Genomic DNA, 19,323 nt, shown 5'->3' on the forward strand with positions numbered 1-19,323 from the left:
GTGGGGAAGTCCGATGATGGATTGAAACAAGCTTTGTTAATAATCTGTTTTCTTTTCTTTTCTTTTCTTGTTTTCTCTGTTTTTCTGTGCTGTTCAAATCTATCTGGAAAAAATGCAATAAAAATATTTTAAAAAAAAAAATACAAGGGGATTTCGACAAATCCATGGAGGACTGGGCATTCAGTAACGACCAAGCATGAAGTCTATGGTCCACCTCCACTCAATGCCAACGAAGAGGGGCCTGATCCAGGACTGCTCTTCTAACATTCAAGCAAATATGCTGAGCCACCATATTAAAAATAGCAGAACTTTCATAAACCATTTGGACTTTATTTTGGGGGGCAGCTGTGATGGCTGTTCAGAAATGCCACAGCAACTGTTTGCTGAAGATTTCAAACACTGGTGCCTACGGTTACGGACTAATATAGACCTGCAGCCATTTATTCGAGCAGAATCCAGTTTAGAGTTAGCTGGAATGTCCCAGCTACTTTGTGAAGTGCCTTAACATGAAACCATGTTTGAATTTACAGCGGAGTCAGCTGGCAAGTCATAAATAGTTCCTCTGTGTGGTATTGCTGTGAAAAGTGGCCTTCCCAGAGCCTGGTAAACAGCACTCCACCTTGCAGGGGGTCAGTTCTGGGGGTTCCTGACTTTGCACGATGTTGCCTATGCGAGTAGACCCCCCAAACTGAACCCTCACTGTACAGTGGTACCTCGGGTTAAGAACTTAATTCGTTCTGGAGGTCTGTTCTTAACCTGAAACTGTTCGTAACCTGAGGTACCACTTTAGCTAATGGAGCCTCCTGCTGCCGCTGCACGATTTCTGTTCTCATCCTGAAGCAAAGTTCTTAACCCAAGGTACTATTTCTGGGTTAGCGGAGTCTATAACCTGAAGCATCTGTAACCTGAAGCGTCTGTAACCTGAGGTACCACTGTACTACTTTGGCTTTCCCACAAAGCATCCTGGGGAAAGGGTAGTTTGTTAAGGGTGCCAAGAGTTGTTGGCAAACCCCTATTCCCCTCACTGATCTACAATTCCCAGAGTTCCTGGTGAAGAAGGACTGATTGCTAAGCTGCTCTGTGATTGTACAGTGGTACCTTGGTTCTTAAACTTAATCTGTTCCGGAGTCCGTTCCAAAACCAAAGTGTTCCAAAACCAAGGCGTGCTTTCCCATAGAAAATAATGGAAAATGGATCAACCCGTTCCAAACTTTTAAAAACAACCCCTAAAACAGCAGTTTAGCATGAATTTTACTATCTAAGAAGACTATTGATCCATAATATGAAAGCATGAAACAATGTACTGCAGTCACAAAATCAATCATTCAGTAGCTGAACTGGGTTCCACGCAGGCACTAAAAAGAAAGAAAAAGAGCCACAAAAACACAAAATAAATAGCCAAAACAAACCGACCTCCGTGTAACACTCAAACTGGAAGCGTAAAACTCAAATCAGAAGCGTAACGCTCAAATTGGAAGCGCAACACTCGAAATGGGAGTGTGGCACTCAAAATGGAGCACATTCAGCTTCTGAAATAATAAATAATAAATAATTTATTATTTATTATTTATACCCTGCCCATCTGGCTTCCAACAGAATATTAAAATACAATAACCTATTAAACATTAAAAGCTTCCCTAAACAGGGCTGCCTTCAGATGTCTTCTAAAAGTCTGGTAGTTGTTTTGACATCTGGTGGGAGGGTGTTCCACAGGGCAGATGCCACTACCGAGAAGGCGCTCTGCCTAGTTCCCTGTAACTTGGCTTCTTGCAGCGAGGGAACCACCAGAAGGCCAGAAGGCCCTTGGCACTAGACCTCAGTGTCCGGGCAGAACGATGGGGGAAGAGACGCTCCTTCAGGTAAAAAAGTTTGTGAAAAAAGTTCGCAAACCGGAATATTCACCATATTTTTTGCCCCATAGGACGCACCGCCCTATAGGACGCACCTAGTTTTTTTTTGGGGGGGGGGAATAAAGAAAAAAAATTATTTCCCCCCCCCAGGTACGGGGCTGGCGCAGGGGAAGCCTGAGCTTCCCCTGACCCCAGCCCCCAGAACAGCCTGCTATCCGCAAGCCTAGGGAGCCGCGCCAGTCCCCCCAGGCTTGCGGACAGCTGTGCAAAGCCCGGGTGCGCTCTTTAGCGCGCCCGAGGCTTCGGAATGCAGGCAGCTCTACGCAACCCTCTACGCAACCCTACGCTTGGCGCCGGGCTCCGGAGCTCCGGAGGGTCACGCAGAGCTGCGCGGAGCCCGGAAGCACAGGCAGCTCTGCGCGACCTTCCGGAGGCCGGCGCGGCTTGTCGCCGGGCTCCGGAGGGTTGCGCAGAGCTTCCTGAAGCCTGTATTTGCCCCATAGGACGCACCCACATTTCCCCTTCATTTTTGGAGGGTGGAAAGTGCGTCCTATAGGGCGAAAAATACGGTGCTTCCGGGTTTGCAGTGTTTGAGTTCCAAGTTGTTTGAGTACTAAGGCGTTTGAGAACCAAGGTACCACTGTACAGATTACTTACAGATTTTGCATAACACTTCCAGGAACTAAATATATACAAGCTGCCCCGTGCTAACAAGCATCTGAAGAAAGATGGGAGAGCCTGCTGCATAAATAACATTGCTTGATTTAAAAGTTGCTGCCCTGGTTCCACCTAAAGATTACATTGTGCCAAGAATGCCCTCGCGGTTGCCTGCCAGCTATTGTTTAGTCATTCCTATCCATTCTCTTGGGCACTCTTATCACGGGAAATACAGGGAAATCAACACCCATCCCAGAGCAGCCTGCCAGCTAGAGAAGAGAAATACATGCTGCAGAAGGCATGGGAAGATAGAACAAAAGAAGAAAATGTACACACACACACACACACAATTTTTTTAAATTGAGTTTTCATTTTTCTACATTTCAAAATACGGTAAACATTTTACAAACTTTAAAACATCCAATGACTTCCCTTCTCCTCCTTGCGTGGTTCTTATTACATATAATACTTTCCCGCATATTTTACTATAAGCATTCAAATCATTTTTCCACTTTTATATCAATCAAACATTGTTTACTCTGTTGAATTTATCTTAATGCTGCCAGCGTTTTCAGCTGTGTACAATTGTTTTCCATATATTCAATAAATATTTTCCACTCTTCTTTAAATATGCGTTCTTCTTGCTCTCTCATTCTGTGTGTTAAGCCTGCAAATTCTGCATATTCTAACATCTTAAGTTGCCAGTCCTCTTTACAAGGGACCTCACTTTCCATTTTGGGGCTAACAGAACCCGGGCAGCTGTTGTTGCATACATAAATAACTTTTTCTGGCACCTGGGGATTTCTGTCTGGGTTACTCCCAACGAAAAGGACTCTGGTTTTTTTGAGAAGGTAAATTTAAACATTGTTTTCAACTCATTATAAATGATTTCCCAATATTCCTTTACCTTTCTACATGTCCACCACATGGGGGGGGGGGGAGTTCCTCCCATTTCTTTACATTTCCAACATGTATCTGATTCTGCTTTATACATCTTAGCCAGCCTACTGGGAGTTAAATACCACCTATGGATGATTTTCAAATCGTTCTCTTTCAGAAAATAACACACGGTAAATTTCAAATCACTTTTCCAAAGTTTCTCCCAGAGGTATAGGTGTGCCAATGATGCTCATCTTTTGTTTCCCATTCCAGTAAAAAATTATACATTTTAGACAGAAGTTTATCCTTATTTTGCAACAGTTCTTTTCAGATTATGAGCAGATTATGAGGTGATTGAGAGAGCGGTTGCTGAACTGCTTGGTAGGTTTCTGGATGAAACATTGGCTCTGGATCCATTCCAGTCCGGCTTCCGTGCTGGTCATGGGACCGAGACGGCTCTGGTCGCCCTAACAGATGATCTCCGCAGGCAGCTGGATCGAGGTGGGTCGGGGCTGCTGATTCTTCTAGACCTGTCAGCAGCCTTCGACATGGTCGATCACGAACTCCTGGACCACCACCTTGCCGACGTGGGGATCCAGGGCACAGTCCTTCAATGGCTGCGCTCGTTTCTCTCTGGTCGGGGACAGAGGGTGGCGCTTGGGGGGGAATTGTCATTGCGCCACTCCTTGGTGTGTGGAGTGCCTCAGGGTGCAATTCTCTCCCCGATGCTTTTTAACATCTTTATGCGCCCCCTCGCCCAGCTTGTCCAGAGTTTTGGGCTGGGTTGCCATCAGTATGCCGATGACACCCAACTCTATCTGTTGATGGATGGCCATCCTGACTCGGCCCCAGACACACTGACCAGATGTCTGGAAGCTGTGGCTGGATGGTTACATGGGAGCCGGTTAAAGTTAAATCCTTCGAAAACAGAGGTCCTCTGGCTGGGACGGGGCGATATAGGATTGAGGAGGCAACTCCCATCTCTTGCAGGGGTGCAATTAGTGCCAGCATCGTCCGTTAAGAGTTTGGGTGTAATCTTCGATACCTCCCTCTCTATGGAGGCGCAGATCACAGCTATAACAAAGGTGGCATTTTTTCATCTCCGCCAAGCTAAGCAGTTGGCTCCTTATCTCTCTCGCCCTGACCTAGCCACTGTGATCCACGCGACGGTCACCTCCAGACTGGATTATTGTAACTCGCTCTACATGGGGCTGCCCTTGAGACTGACCCAGAAACTCCAGCGGGTGCAGAATCCCGCGGCAAGACTCCTTATGGGGTCTTTGCTGCGAGATCACATTCATCCGGTACTATACCAGCTGCACTGGCTCCCGGTGGAGTACAGGATCAGGTTTAAGGTGCTGCTTTTAACCTTTAAAGCCCTATACGGCCTAGGACCCTCGTAACTACAGGACCGCCTCTCCTGGTATGTCCCACAGAAGAACTTACGGTCTGCAAATAAAAACATCCTGAAGATCCCAGGCCACAGAGAGGTTAGGCTGGCCTCAACTAGAGCCAGGGCTTTCTCGGCCGCGGCTCCAATCTGGTGGAACGCTCTGTCACAAGAGACTAGGGCCCTGCGGGACCTGACATCTTTCCGCAGGACCTGTAAGACAGAGCCGTTCCACCAGGCCTTTGGTCAGGGCGCAGCCTGACCCCCTCCAGTGGCAATCTGCACAGAATTTTGCTTAATGGTTGCCATCAATTTGATTTTAATTAATTTTTATAATGAAAGGTTTTTAGAATGTTGGATTATTTTGATTGTTGTTAGCCGCCCTATAATTATTATTATAGAATGCATTTTTGGCATACTTTAAACATGTCCTAAATAATAATAATAATAATAATAATAATAATAATAATAATAATAATTTATTTGTATCCCGCCCTCCCCAGCCGAAGCCGGGTAACTTGGCTTCTTAAGTTCTCCATAGGTTTCAGTCTGGGTTCGACCCCTGCAAAGTCCAGCAATTACCGGTACCTGTAGGTCACCCATTGTCTGCCCGTATTGACTCTCTTAATTGTAAATGCTTCAGTGGGGCATAACCATTGTTGTAGAAATTTAAGCATCAATCACTCTCGTTCCTTAAGGGTGTAAAGGTGTTTTCCTTTCTAGCAGATTTTTTTTTAATTGTTTAGTCATTCCTATCCATTCTCTTGGGCACTCTTATCGCAGGAAATGCAACGCCCATCCCAGAGCAGCCTGCCAGCTAGAGAAGAGAAATACATGCTGCAGAAGGCATGGGAAGATAGAACAAAAGAAGAAAATGTACCTATTAATTTAAGCTTACCACCCTAAATCATTGCTATTCCTCCCAGGATTTGTACAGGTACAGCATAAAACTCAGAGATGATCTCTGCATTGTTCAGTTGGCCAGGCAACTAGATGGTTTAACTACTGGGCTCATTCATCATTCCAGCTGTAACTTTGTCAGTTAACCTGATAACACTGTTGAATGGAGATAGAGACACGTAATGTGGTATAGACAAGTTTAGAGTTCAATTCCACACATTTCAAGTGGCAATGCCAGCTCAGTCTCCACCCTCCCATGATTAAAAGCCAAGGAATATATAAAACACAGTTATCATTTATACGGTTTTGGATTTAAATGACTCTCAAGGTGCCCTCTAACCTTTTTTGCTGTTGGCATCTGTCTCTGGAGATGAATGGCTAAAATGATTCATTCAGTTTCATTTGTTGAATGTCTGTTAGATATCCCATTTGTTATGCAAACTAGGGGCAATATGTTTCCATGGAAACCAATTAGCTAGAGGCACTTCTAGAAGGTAAAGGTAAAAGACCCCTGGACAGTTCATCTAGCTTTCAGGCTGAAGGAGGTGGTGTTTGTCCACAGACAGCTTTCCGGTCATGTGGCCAGCATGACTAAACCGCTTCTGGTGCAACGGAACACCATGACGGAAACCAGAGCACATGGAATTGCTATTTACCTTCCCGCCACAGTGGTACCTATTTATCTACTTTCACTGATATGCTTATGACACAGCGCCACCCGAATCCCAGTCTCCTAACAACTGTCAGCACCCATAACAAACTATAGTACCCAGGATTCTTTGGGGGAAACAATGTGTCTAGACCACAGCCAGTATGACAAAAGACAGGATGTCCTTCCTCCTCTCTCCTTGAGGGGAAATAAATGGTTTTTAAAAGTGAGAACTGTGTAATTCATGGACAGAATTGGTTCTCCAAGTACATTTGTTGCAACTTCTACATTTATAATGCATTTGTGTATTATGTATGTATCTCTCTATCTAACATGGTGGTGGTGGTTGTCCTTTAAAGAAAAGGTCAAAATCTAAAATTTTATGATGAAGTAACAAGAGGAAGGGAGCAGAGACACGTATAAACACTGCAAGAATGTCTGCCCATTTCAGTTGCATGACCTTGAGCTTAGCCCAGGGACGGAGACAATCATCCCAATAAAACTTTTTAGATGGGAAGCCTGCAGTAAGTTGAAAGCAAAAAGGAAATTCATCTGGGAGAGCAAATAGACAACCATTGAGTTCATTTTTTGCGGGGCGGGGGGACGACTGGCGACAGGACAAATCGTAATAATGGGTGAATCAAGAGATGGGAAACCTGTGGCCCTCCAGATGTTGTGAAACATCTGGAGTTATGTGGGTTCCCTATCCCTAGCCAGTAGAAGGGGCAGAACCAAGCACACTGTCCCATGCTTCTTGGAAAAAGGGGACGATAAAAATGTCATCAATTCAGCGCAGCTACCGTTTGCTTCTATTAAGGGCAGAAGACGAGGGAAATGATGTGCTGGCTGCTAACACAGCATGTTTCCTATGCTCACCATTCCATTTGTGACAATTGTACTATTTAAAGTCTGGACAGCTGCTATATAGGATTAAAACTGGCTGATAGTACAGGCAGAGTAGGGTCCTGTGGAAAGTCAGGTGTTGTGTGTCACTCACTGCCTTAATGTAACATGCTCCTTAAGAATCTGTGTCTCGTAAGTCTGGCGATTATCCAACCACACTTAAGAGCCTTTCAGGACCCTTTGATTTCAACACTGGGAGAGTTCTGCACCTGGGGCCTCTCACTGAAATCGATGGAACATAAAAGTGCCAAGCTTCAGTTGAATATGGCCCTTAAAACAAAATTCCTCGAGGTGGCTTCACGGAGCCTTGTTCATCCCAGAAATGTAATTATAAAATGCTTATTTGGCTGCACAGAACGGCACCAAAGTTCATCCCATAAAGAGCATTCAGATCACCATAAACAGAGCAACAGTAAACAGAGGTGAGTTGGTAGTTACCACTGCCTGTTCACCCATCGCACTGAGCCACTTTGTTTTAAACCATGACTTAATTGTGAACTTGCCACACCATCACCACCTGCATGGATTGCTTATGGTTTGTTTGAAACGAAGAAAAAAAATGCATTCTGAGTTCACACAACACAACAAGACGTACTGTGGTTGGTTTGTGCCATAAGCAAGCAGCTGTGAGGGGACAGGAAGCATGTTCACGATTAAGCCGTGGTCTAAAATAAACTGACTTAGTGTGACATGCAAAAAAGAGCCACTGTGAATTTTCTCTTGGTCATGAATTAGGAAAAATACAAAATGGGGGCGGGCATTGAAGCTACCCCTCATAATGTTATACAGTGGTACCTCGGGTTAAGTACTTAATTCGTTCCGGAGGTCCGTTCTTAACCTGAAACACCACTTTAGCTAATGGGGCCTCCGGCTGCTGCTGCGCCACCCGAGCACGATTTCTGTTCTCATCCTGAAGCAAAGTTCTTAACCCAAGGTATTATTTCTGGGTTAGTGGAGTCTGTAACCTGAAGCGTATGTAACTCAAGGTACCACTGTAATTCCAAAAACCCGCATTAACATGATGCCCTTTTATTAGGCCAACCAACCAAAATAGTGTACACACTTTAGTAAAGCTGAATGCCCCAATATGCAGTTTTGTCTTCTAGATCAACATGACATCCTCTAACTTTTCTGGTGTTGTAACCCTGCAGGGCTAAAGTATCCATTTTTCAGAGGGATCTTCTGAAAGCTCCTTTTACATAGCCTGGGATTCATTCAACAGCTGGAGTTAAGCTGGCAGGCAGATGGTGTTTTAGTACTAATAGTTTGTATTAATCTGACTGCAACAAGATATTTTGAGCACACATTTTTTATTGACTTTCTGAGTCTATGGAACGGGGCTGTCTATAAATTACTATTAATTAACTTAATTAATTCAAGTCAGATGGGGACCTCAAAAAATGTTTGTATGTTTTTGTCATTTTCATCTCCTTTCCACTTTTATCCCACCGTGGATATGAATAAAAGAGAATGCTATTGAACACATAAGAGTTTTGTTTGTTTTTAATGTTACAGCTCCGCAAACGTATTCCTGCTGTATCAAAAAATGAGGTTATCCTGTGTACACTTACCTGAGAGCTTACTTCTGAGTTGACACACATAGAATTGCACCAGCAAAGTATGCATCTATACTTCAAATGTATGTTACTTTTGCACCGCTTTGTCACAGATTGCCCCCAAAATATTGGAAATCGTGGTTTAGTGGAGCTGTGCAGAATTCTAGTAGCCCCCTCCCAGAAAACCACAATTCCCTTGATTCCACAGAAAGAATGAATTATTTAGATTTAGGCTGTAAATGTTGACAGTAACTTTCCACTATTATATTTTTAAATTCATCAGAATGACCACTTTCTGCCTGTCAACTGAGAGCTTGAAATGAAGCTATTATTGGAGTGTCCCTTCAGCCCAAAGTTCTGCGACCTGAGTTGTTTTTTTCTTGTAGGACCTCACTTGTGGAACTCCCTCAGCAAAGCTGCATTTTAGGGCACTGTTGCTTTTAGGACACCAAAATCAGTTCCATTTACCTAAACCAGTGGTTTTCAACCAGTGTGCCATGGCACCCTGGGGTGCCTTGAATGATGGTCAAGGGTGCCGTGGGCAACACTGGCCTCTTTCCCTCATCTGATGCCCTCTTGCTTCTCTGCCTCCCAAAGGCTTGCACAGGTGTTTGTTGCAGCAGCCCTGGCCACAAGCTCCCCAGGTGAATGGTGCCTCTGGGGTTGGCCAGGGGGTGCTTCCCAGGCCCCTGTGGGGCAGTATGAGGAGGCACCTCTCTTTGGGGGGGGGCAGCTCAGAGACAAGGGGCAGCAGCTGTGGCTGCCCAGAGGACACCCAAGGAAAGGGGAGAGGAGGCTGAGGGAATACTCCACAAAGGAAGGTGTTTGAAAAAGGGTGAGAGGCTGCCAGCTCTGCGGGCAAGGGGCGACGTAACTGGGCTCCTGAGCCCCACAGGGGTGCCACAGAAAGGACATAGTTGGTCAAGGGAGCTGTGGACTCAAAAGGTTGAAAACCTCTGAGCTAAACTTTTAATACTAGTAAAGAGCAACTGGCTCCTTTAGAAGAAGATTGGATGAAGTTTAAAGAATATTTTTTTAAAAAATATGTTAATAATTAAATCCTAGAATAGCTTTGGAGGTGGATATAGGCTGTAGGGTTAGAAGTAGAAGATAGTGTATTTTAAAACAGTATTATTTGTAAGTGATAAAATGTGAAGATTTCTATGGTAAAAGTAAGTGTGATAAAAAATGGTTAAAAACTATGATATATGTAAACTGCTAAAGATGAGGTAAAATGCAAATCAGATAGGGGGGACTTGGGGAAGCTCACCTAACAATGTTTAGGAAAAATAAGGATAAGACAAGAATTTGTTTGTATTATTTGTTTTTCTGTTTGTGTTGTTTAGTTGTGCTATAAAATGAATAATTTTTTGGGGGGGAGATCAACTGGCTCTTTTGAGAGGATTATAGTTGATGTTTATATGCTGCCTATAGTTTTTAAATTACTGTGGGATAGTTTTGCTTTGTTTTACAGTAAACAAAATGACATGCTCCATGTATCAGTGGAACAAAAGCAGGCACTGACTTTTTCTAGGGAAATGTTCGCTAGGGAGGGAGATTGTGGTATCTCAGAGATCATTTCAATGTACTTTGATTATTTCTACTTGTAGTTAAGTATTTTTATTTCTTTTCTTGATGGGGGGGCAGCTGCCCCCTGGCTATGCCCATGATTGGTGTGGTGCGCCCTGCGTGTGTAGGGAGGCAAAGGCGCCCAGTATAAAGTTACTGTGGTTCAAAGGGGTTGAGAAGCCTAAGCGATTCCAGCAAGGAAAGCCAAACCAAACTGCAACGGGCCAAACCGACCCGCACCGCTTGTGTTTTTGTATGCGGCAACCTTGAATGCGCAAAAGGCCGTGGCTAAGAGGGGGCGGCGGCGTGAAGTTCAAAGGCGCCATCGTGCCAATGCAGGCCGTGTGAATTTGGTATATAAACTCGTTCCCGCAACTGCAAGCCTCGACCCCTAGGGAGCATCTGGCCATTGCATAAGCCTCCTCCGGCCTCTTAAGCAGTCCCTCCTGACGCGCTTACATAACACAAGCCCCCACCGCCGCCATCCCAGCGACCCCGGAAGATAAGATCTGCAGCAAGCACCCCGCACCTCCGATCCCGGGCCCGCTCAGCCAAACCGTCCCCGGACACCTGTCCCGCCGCGCCTTTGCGCAGCGCTCTGCAGAGCGGAGCGATGAGCCCGGCCGATCGCAGGCAGGGCAAGCGGCGGCGAAGGCGGAGAGAGCGAGGCCCAGAGGGAGGAGTCTCCGGCAACGCCATCGACGGCCCCGCCGCAGCTCCGGGTCCTGGAGCCCTCCGGCTACGGGCTGCCTTTATTTTGCTGCAGGAGCCTCCTCTGCACCGGGATCCTCGCGCGCTCCCTCCGTCTCTCCATGCCTTTTAGGTGAGTGGCGCGCTCGGGCTGACTTTGGACGACCCACAGCGGGGCTTCCCTCGGCCGCGCGACCGGAGCCCGCCTTTGCGGTCACTTTGACAGGCGATGGCGCCACCCTCAGCCTCGATTCGGGGGCACCGGCTGATGGCAAATGGGTGTCCCCCTTCTTCCCTTGACCGGGATCATCTTCCCCGCTTCCTCGGAGACGGGCAGGCAAAACTTTTCATGCCCCCCCCCCCGCCCAGTCTGCCCTCCTCGGGATCTAGCGGTCGTCGCGCACGCTAAAAGCGCAGACGGGGAAATCCCACCCCGAGCCGGTTGTCGCCGCCAGGTCCCCTCCCAGTTCTAAGGCTGAAGCCTGGGAACTTTTAGAAGCGGCGCGGGGCAGCGTCACCACCGGCTGTGTTTCCGGACGCTAATAATATATCCATTGCTATTGCTATTAGATTCCCCGCTGCCCGCTGCCGCATAGATAGATAGATGAGAGAGAGAGAGAGAGAGAGAGAGAGAGAGAGAGAGAGAGAGAGAGAGAGAGAGATTGGCGGTGAAAGCGGTTTGCGCGCGGCGCGGATCCTAACTGCCTCTGCATGTTGGAAGGAAGTCTCAGGGTGTCCTTTAGGGCTGCATGCGGCACTCGCTGTGCGCTATGGAAAGCCAAATGGAGAGGGGGACTTTCTTGTATCGGATGACAGCTAGTCTTTGGTTTCACAAAGGAGATCTTTCTGTAAAACAGAAACTGAAAAATGCGAGGAGCAGAGATGGGGGGGGGGGCGAGGGGCGCTGGCAGAAAGGGGCCGGTTGTGCAATTGCCTCCTTGTATCGTACACAATGTAGCGGTTTATTTATAGTTCGTGGAAGGAGGAGCCTCTGGAAAAAGGCGCCTTTTTTTAGAGAGAGAGAGAGAGAATATATTTTAACAGCTGGGCCGCTATTTTCTCAGAGATACATTTCCTGATAGTTTTGTTGTTGTGTGTGCGGAGTGGGGGGGTGTTCTCCGAAAAAAGAACTTCTGTTCCACCTCCGACGTTTGGCGAAATCCTCCTCCCTCATTTTTCAGCCAGTGCAGAATTTCAGGCGTAACTGTGGGTCCAGAAGTAACTGTTTATTTTTGTTTTAATACTACCGAAAGAAGGGACGGCCTCGGTCTGAGCTCCTCCCAGCCCTCCTCTCTTAGCTCGCTGACCAATAGACACTAACAACAGAGTTTCATTCAGAATTAACTGACTCGAATATATTTTTCTGTTCATTTTCTTCCGCTTCTTCCTCCTCCAGCACCGGGGATCGGATTGTGGCGGGGAGGGGGCTTCGGCATACAGATCACTTCCTCTACCTTTGAGTTGCAGCCCTTTATTGTAATTCCCTATAATCCAGTAGTTCCATCATAGAATTGCAGGGTTGGAAGGGACCACGAGGGTCATCTAGTCCAGCCCCTGGCAATGCAGTAATATTTTGCCCTACGTGGGGCTCAAACCCATGACCTTGAGATTAAGAGTCTCGTGTTCTACCCACAATTGTTCTGGAGAATATTTGGCAAATCCCCTCCACCTAAATTTTGCCACCTGTCTGTAGGGGTCGCGAATCTTAAGAACCATTTTCACTTCATCCTAAAATAGTTATATTTGCTCTACTTAACATGAGAGTGGGGAATTCATGACTTGGTGCCTTCATGGGTGCAAAAGCAAGTTAATAATTCCTTGGTCTGAAATGGTCTGAAAACGTCAAATGCAGTAGGCAGGATTCCTCCCAACGTACCGGTAGCTTGAAACCTTTGACTCTTAGGAAAGCCGGAAGGGGAGGTGGCAGAGAGAGAACTTCTGCAGTACTTCTTCATGCACCACATAGTTAAACTAAAAAGGTAAAAAAGGTAAAGGACCTCTGGATGGTTAAGCCCAGTCAAAGGCGACTATGGGGTGCGGCGCTTATCTCACTTTCGGGCCAAGAGAGCCAGTGTTTGTCCACAGACAGCTTTACAGGTCATATGGCCAGCATGACTAAACTGCTTCTAGCGCAATGGAACACCGTGACAGAAACCAGAGCGCATGGAAATGCCTTTTACCTTCCCACCACAGCGGTACCTATTTATCTACTTGCACTGGCATGCTTTCAGACTGCTAGGTTGGCAGGAGCTGGGACAGAGCAACGGAAGCTCACCCCATCGCTTCTAATTGGCAGGCTATGGAACTCACTATCAGCCACTAATGGTTGCCAACGTAGATGGCTTTAAAAGAGGATTAGCCAAATTTGTGGAGGATAAAGTTCTTCCTCCCCAGTTGGAGATAGCAGTGTTTCTGAACGGTAGTTGCCGGAAGCAACAGCGGCATCTGCTCAGCTACTGTGAGAACAGGATGCTGGACTAGATGGGCCATTGGCCTGATCCTGTGAGCTCTTCTTATGTACAGTCATACCTCATGTTGCATTAGGTTCATGTTGCGTCCTTTCCGCTTGCGAACGCGGCAAACCTGGAAGTCTGGGTTTCGCCGCATGCACGTGTGCAGAAGCATTCTGTGCACTTCGCACATGCGCAGAAGCGTTCTATTGTGGTTGCGGACTTTTCGCACCCCGGAACAGATTGTGTCCGCAACTAGAGGTACCACTGTACGTATGTTCCAGTGCCGCTGCTCTTTCAGTGGATAGAAGGGTGCAATTTGGTACAGGGGTCAAAGCCCTGCTTGGCCAGAGGATGAGCTATATGCACACCATACACTTAAAGCACATACACACACTCCAGCCCACTGTAGTCTACTCTTCACAGAGGTACAGTTTCCCACCACCCTTAGCAAACTACAGTTCCTAAGATTCCTTGGGCTGGAGGTCCCCCTACCAGCTGCCTGGGTTTGTGGCTGTCTGACAGACCCACCCGCAGAGGAGACAGTTGAGCAGGAACTGCAGAGCAGGTGCAGAAGTGTCTGCCTAGCAGCATGTGAAGTGACTTGGGAGGAGGGGAGGCGCAGGGATACACCTGTTCCGAACTAGGGATGGAGCCTTCAGCTGCTATGTACAGCCTGAGCTGCTTTACCACTGAAGCACAGCTCTCATTCCAGCTCCATCCTTTCTGGTCTGCAGAAAGGGACAGTGGGGTCAACATGCAATTGTCCTATATATGTCTCTAGTTTTTATTCAGAGAAGACCCACCAAAATCAGTGGCCATGACTACTAATTTAGACCCATTCATTTCAGTTTGTCTACTCTGAGTAAAAGTTAGTTGAATACAACCCCTGATAATTTTTTGCTCTCATTCTAATTTACAGCGTTCCCCAGAAAACACAATATTTTAGCTTTATGATCCACCTTACTCTTTGAAAACATGAGGAAAACAGGCAGTTTCCAACAATGTTATTGTTTCCTTTGCCTACCTTTCCTAATTTGAATAATATTTGTAAGCTGCAGCATAAGCATAAACTGAAAACAAGATACTTAGGGTGCTCATGCAAGGTGCAAAGATATAGCTGTGGGAAAACACAGGTAGATGTTGGTAGAGAAACTTCTCTAATCACACCTGTTTGCCTTCTGTGATTGGACACCAGCATTGCTAATTGTGCCTGAGCCAAGCCAATGGGTATATGGAGATCTTATACCATCCTTGAGCTTCCAGTCTAAAAAAGCAGCAACAACAACAACAACAATTTATTATTTATACCCCGCCCATCTGGCTGGGTTTCCCCAGTCACACTGGGTGGCTCCCAACAGAATATTAAAATACTAAACACATATATCTTCCCTTAGGGAGATATAAGGGACAATGCAAAGGTAGTGTGCTGGCTGGCTGCTCAGCAAAAAGTGAGCCCGCTCTAGCCTTCCAATGCAGTGATCACAAAGGCATTGTTGGTTTGTTTGGATGATTTAAGTGCTTAATCAAAAAGCTGTCCAAAGTGAAACACAGCTAAAATCCAGAAAGCAATGAAAAACAAATGTACATAAAACAAACACCATGCAAACACAGGTGAAAATCAATGCAACTTTAGAATGAATATAGGTAACTAAATTACCTGTCTGGGTAAGCATTTTCAGCAGGTCTCTAAAGCAAAACAGCAAGGGCACCTTCTTAATGTCAATTGGCAGGGAGTTCCACAGTAAGGGACTGACTCCAAATGCAGAACGAACAATCTATGGCCTTTGCAAAAGGTGCAAGTCTGCAGATTGAAGCAGTCAAATAGGCATCTCACCTTAGAGGCGACTGAAGAATGCTAAGAAATTAGTGGATTAGGCAATCCTACTGCATTCAGTGCTGCAGGTACAGTATGGGTGTGCATGGAACTGCTGCTTTAATTTTATTAAAGTGTGTGTTAATTGCAGCATTAAATGCATACGTTTATGTATTGCAGACTATTTATTTTTATTTTTATTTTTTTAATATAAATTTTTATTAGTTTTACAAAATTTTTAAAACAATACAAACATATAAAAAGACATACAAACACGTATAATTTCATGACCTTTTTTTCATAAACCTTGTTTCTCGGACTCCCCCATACCTCCCCTTTCTGCATCCCAATGTCCCAAATTTTTCCAGCAACTTCTAAGTTAGTTCTGTCAAACATATGTCTTCTTAATCTTTCCTTCAGTCTAATCTTATATCGCTGTAACCCTTTCTTTCTCAAAACCTCGACATTCTAACATTCATCAAGTTTATAATAGTCCTTAAGATAAATTTTAAATTTCTTCCATTCTTCTTCCGCCGTCTCCTTCCCCTGGTCGCGGATTCTGCCAGTCATCTCAGCCAGTGTCATATAGTCCATCACTTTCATCTGCCATTCTTCCAGAGTGGGTAGATCTTGTGTCTTCCAATACTTTGCGATAAGTATTCTTGCTGCTGTCATAGCATACATAAAAAAGGTCCTATCTTTCTTTGACACCAATTGACCGACAATGCCCAAGAGAAGGGCCTCTGGTTTCTTAGGGAAAGTACATTTAAGTACCTTTTTCATTTCGTTATAAATCATTTCCCAGAAAGCCTTAATCTTCGGGCACGTCCACCAAAGATGATAGAAAGTACCTTCAGTTTCTTTACACTTCCAACACTTATTATCAGGCAAATGATAAATTTTTGCTAGCTTGACTGGGGTCATGTACCACCTATAGATCATTTTCATAATATTTTCCTTTAAGGCATTGCATGCCGTATATTTTATACCGGTGTTCCACAACCATTCCCAGTCAGCAAACATAATGTTATGACCAATGTCCTGTGCCCACTTAATCATAGCCGATTTAACTGTTTGATCTTGTGTATTCCATTTCAGCAGCAAATTATACATTCTTGACAAATTTTTGGTATTGGGTTCTAACAATTCAGTTTCTAATTTTGATTTCTCCACCTGGAAGCCAATTTTCCTATCTTGTTTGTAAACCTCCATTATTTGATAATAATGGAGCCAATCTCGTACTTTAGGTTTCAATTTCTCATGACTTTGTAATTTCAATTTATCTCCATCTTGTTCCAAGATTTCCCAATACTTTGGCCATTCGGCCTCCATATTGAGTTTCTTCAATGCCTTAGCCTCCAAGGGTGACAACCATCTAGGGGTTTTGTTTTCCAACAAGTCTTTATATCTTATCCAAACATTAAACAATGCTTTTCTGACAATGTGATTTTTAAAGGCCCTATGCACTTTGATTTTGTCATACCATAAATATGCATGCCAACCAAATGCATTATTGAAACCTTCTAAATCCAAGATATCTGTGTTCTCGAGGAGCATCCATTCTTTCAGCCAGCAAAACGCTGCTGCTTCATAGTACAGTTTTAAGTCCCGCAGGGCAAATCCCCCTCTTTCTTTTGCATCTGTAAGTACTTTAAATTTTATTCTGGGTTTTTTGCCCTGCCAGACAAATTTCGCAATGTCTTTCTGCCACCTCTTGAAACAGTCCATCTTGTCGAGAATCTGCAAAGTTTGAAACAAAAATAACATTCTAGGCAATACATTCATCTTAATAACTGCAATTCGGCCTAACATTGACAATTTCAAATTTGACCATATTTCTAGACCTTTTTTAATTTCTGACCAACATTTTTCATAGTTGTCTTTATACAAGTTCAAATTTTTAGATGTCAAGTGAACCCCTAGGTATTTCACCTTCTTAACCACTGTCAAACCTGTCTCTTCTTGAAATTTCTCCTTCTCCATGACTGTTAAATTTTTTTCTAAGACTTTAGTCTTTTGTTTGTTCAGTTTGAATCCGGCTACCTGGCCAAATTGTTGAATTATCTCCAACACCCTTTTCGTACTAGTGTCTGGCTCTTGTAAGGTCAATACTAAGTCATCTGCAAAGGCCCTTAACTTGTAATGTTTAGCTCCGACCTGTACACCTTTAACCTGCTGGTCATTTCTAATCACAGACTATTTATTTTTAGGGTTTTGCTGTTTTGCATTGATTTAATTCCCCCCTCATTACCTGTGCATTACCTGTTCTAAAGATCATTGAGATGATATATGTAGAGCACTTTGAAATCCCCTGTTTAAATTCTAAGCGTTCTTCTTAATGCCGAGTAAAAGCAGGCATTAATTAGTTTCAGGAGCCCTCCTGAGGCCTCCTCCTTTACGTCTTTATTAATGGCTCCAGGTAGGACCTAAAGGGGGGGCGGGGCGGGTGGAGAAACATGTTAACATTTTGTGCATCAGATTACTGTAACACTATGACTCGTCCTCCGAGTGAAACACGTTCATTATCCACCCATTAGCATTGTGGACAAGTCTTGGCTTGTGCCTCTGCAGAGTTAAACCGCCAAAAGAGCTGCTCTCCGGGGTATAATTACAGCCTGGCACGTGATGACCTTTTTGCATCGTAGACGTGTGTTGTTGGCACCCTTTGGTGCCTTCCCACTGGTGGCTGCTTGGTGAGCCTGTCTCTGCAAGGGATAAACAAAATATCTCTTTCCAGAAAGGGAGGTGCACAAAAGAGGCTGGGCATGGAAGACCCACCCGATTCAGCAGGGAAACAAGAGGAGGGCCGAATAAATTGCTTGCCATCAGCCAGCTTCAAAGCATTCATGCCAAACCATCCAGCTCTTTCTCCAGCTCTTTGTGCAGAGGGGAAGACAGCCAACAGCCTTTTCAATTTGTGGATTTAGAGAGGCTGCTCAGTATGTCTCTTTTATTAGGGTCAGGGTGGGAGGGACGTGTGTTGCTCAGACTGTTGTTGAACTGCAGCTCCCACCTTAGATAGCTCAATCGGCAGAGCGTGAGATGCTTGATCTCAAGGTCTTGGGTTCGAGCACCACGTTGGGAGAAAGATTCCTGCATTGCAGAGGGTTGGACCAGATGGGTGGTCCAAGTTTCCAAGATGGCGGCGCGTGCAGACGTTGAAAGCTCCCTGGAGGGGAGTCAGGGTTTGTTTGTTCGAACGAATTATTTATAGCCGATCGCACTCTTCCCACCTTGCATCAAATCTATGCTTCCAGGTGCCATAAGAAAGCTGCAGAGATAGCGCAGGATAGTGCGCACCTCGGAAATGATCTCTTTCATCTTCTGCCTTCTGGAAGAAGGTAAAAGGTAAAGGGGTAAAGGGACCCCTGACCATTAGGTCCAATTGTGACCGACTCTGGGGTTGCGGCGCTCATCTCGCTTTATTGGCCGAGGGAATCGGTGTACAGCTTCTGGGCCATGTGGCCAGCATGACTAAGCCGCTTCCGGCGAACCAGAGCAGTGCACGGAAACGCCGTTTACCTTCCCACTGGAGCGGTACCTATTTATCTACTTGCACTTTGATGTGCTTTCGAACTGCTAGGTGGGGCAGGATAAAGATTAGGACTAGCCGCCTGAGAAACAGTTTCTACCCAAATGCGATTTTGGTTTTAAACGCAGTGTAAGGAGTCTCTATGAGAGTATATTGTATTTAAAAATGGGGTATCAGAGTTTTTAGGGGGCTAACCAGGTTGGGATAGCTGGGATAGCAGGCTTGTTGGGTTTTGAATGTTTTATGTAGATTTTTCAATTTCGTTGTTCTGTATGGGACAATGACAATAAAGATTATCGTCTCGTATTGAATCATTTTGTATCGTGGTTACTTCCAACTCTACAGATCTATGATCCCTGGCTATTGGCCTTGCTGTCTGCGGCTGAAATCCAGCAACACCCTTTTATTAACACACCTCTTTGTAACACAGTCCTGTTGTGTGGTATTAACTGGAAAAGGCTACCAACTTTTGTTTAACCTGA

At 45.2% G+C, this 19,323-nt stretch overlaps 1 protein-coding gene and 1 long non-coding RNA gene across 2 annotated transcripts in view; both read left to right on the plus strand.

The window, feature by feature from the left end:
- LOC308576066 overlaps window positions 1–19,323 on the plus strand; it is a 300,866-nt gene that overhangs the window by 201,444 nt on the left and 80,099 nt on the right. The window lies entirely within an intron of this gene.
- Window positions 11,049–19,323, plus strand: part of SYNE3 (spectrin repeat containing nuclear envelope family member 3) — an 87,922-nt gene continuing 79,647 nt past the window's right edge. The window contains exon 1 of the mRNA XM_081172768.1: window positions 11,049–11,176. The gene's annotated coding sequence lies outside the window, so the exon portion shown is untranslated. The remainder of the gene's footprint in view (window positions 11,177–19,323) is intronic.

The sequence above is a fragment of the Podarcis bocagei genome (genome assembly GCF_964188305.1).
Source record: "Podarcis bocagei genome assembly, chromosome: 1".
Taxonomy (NCBI): domain Eukaryota; kingdom Metazoa; phylum Chordata; class Lepidosauria; order Squamata; family Lacertidae; genus Podarcis; species Podarcis bocagei.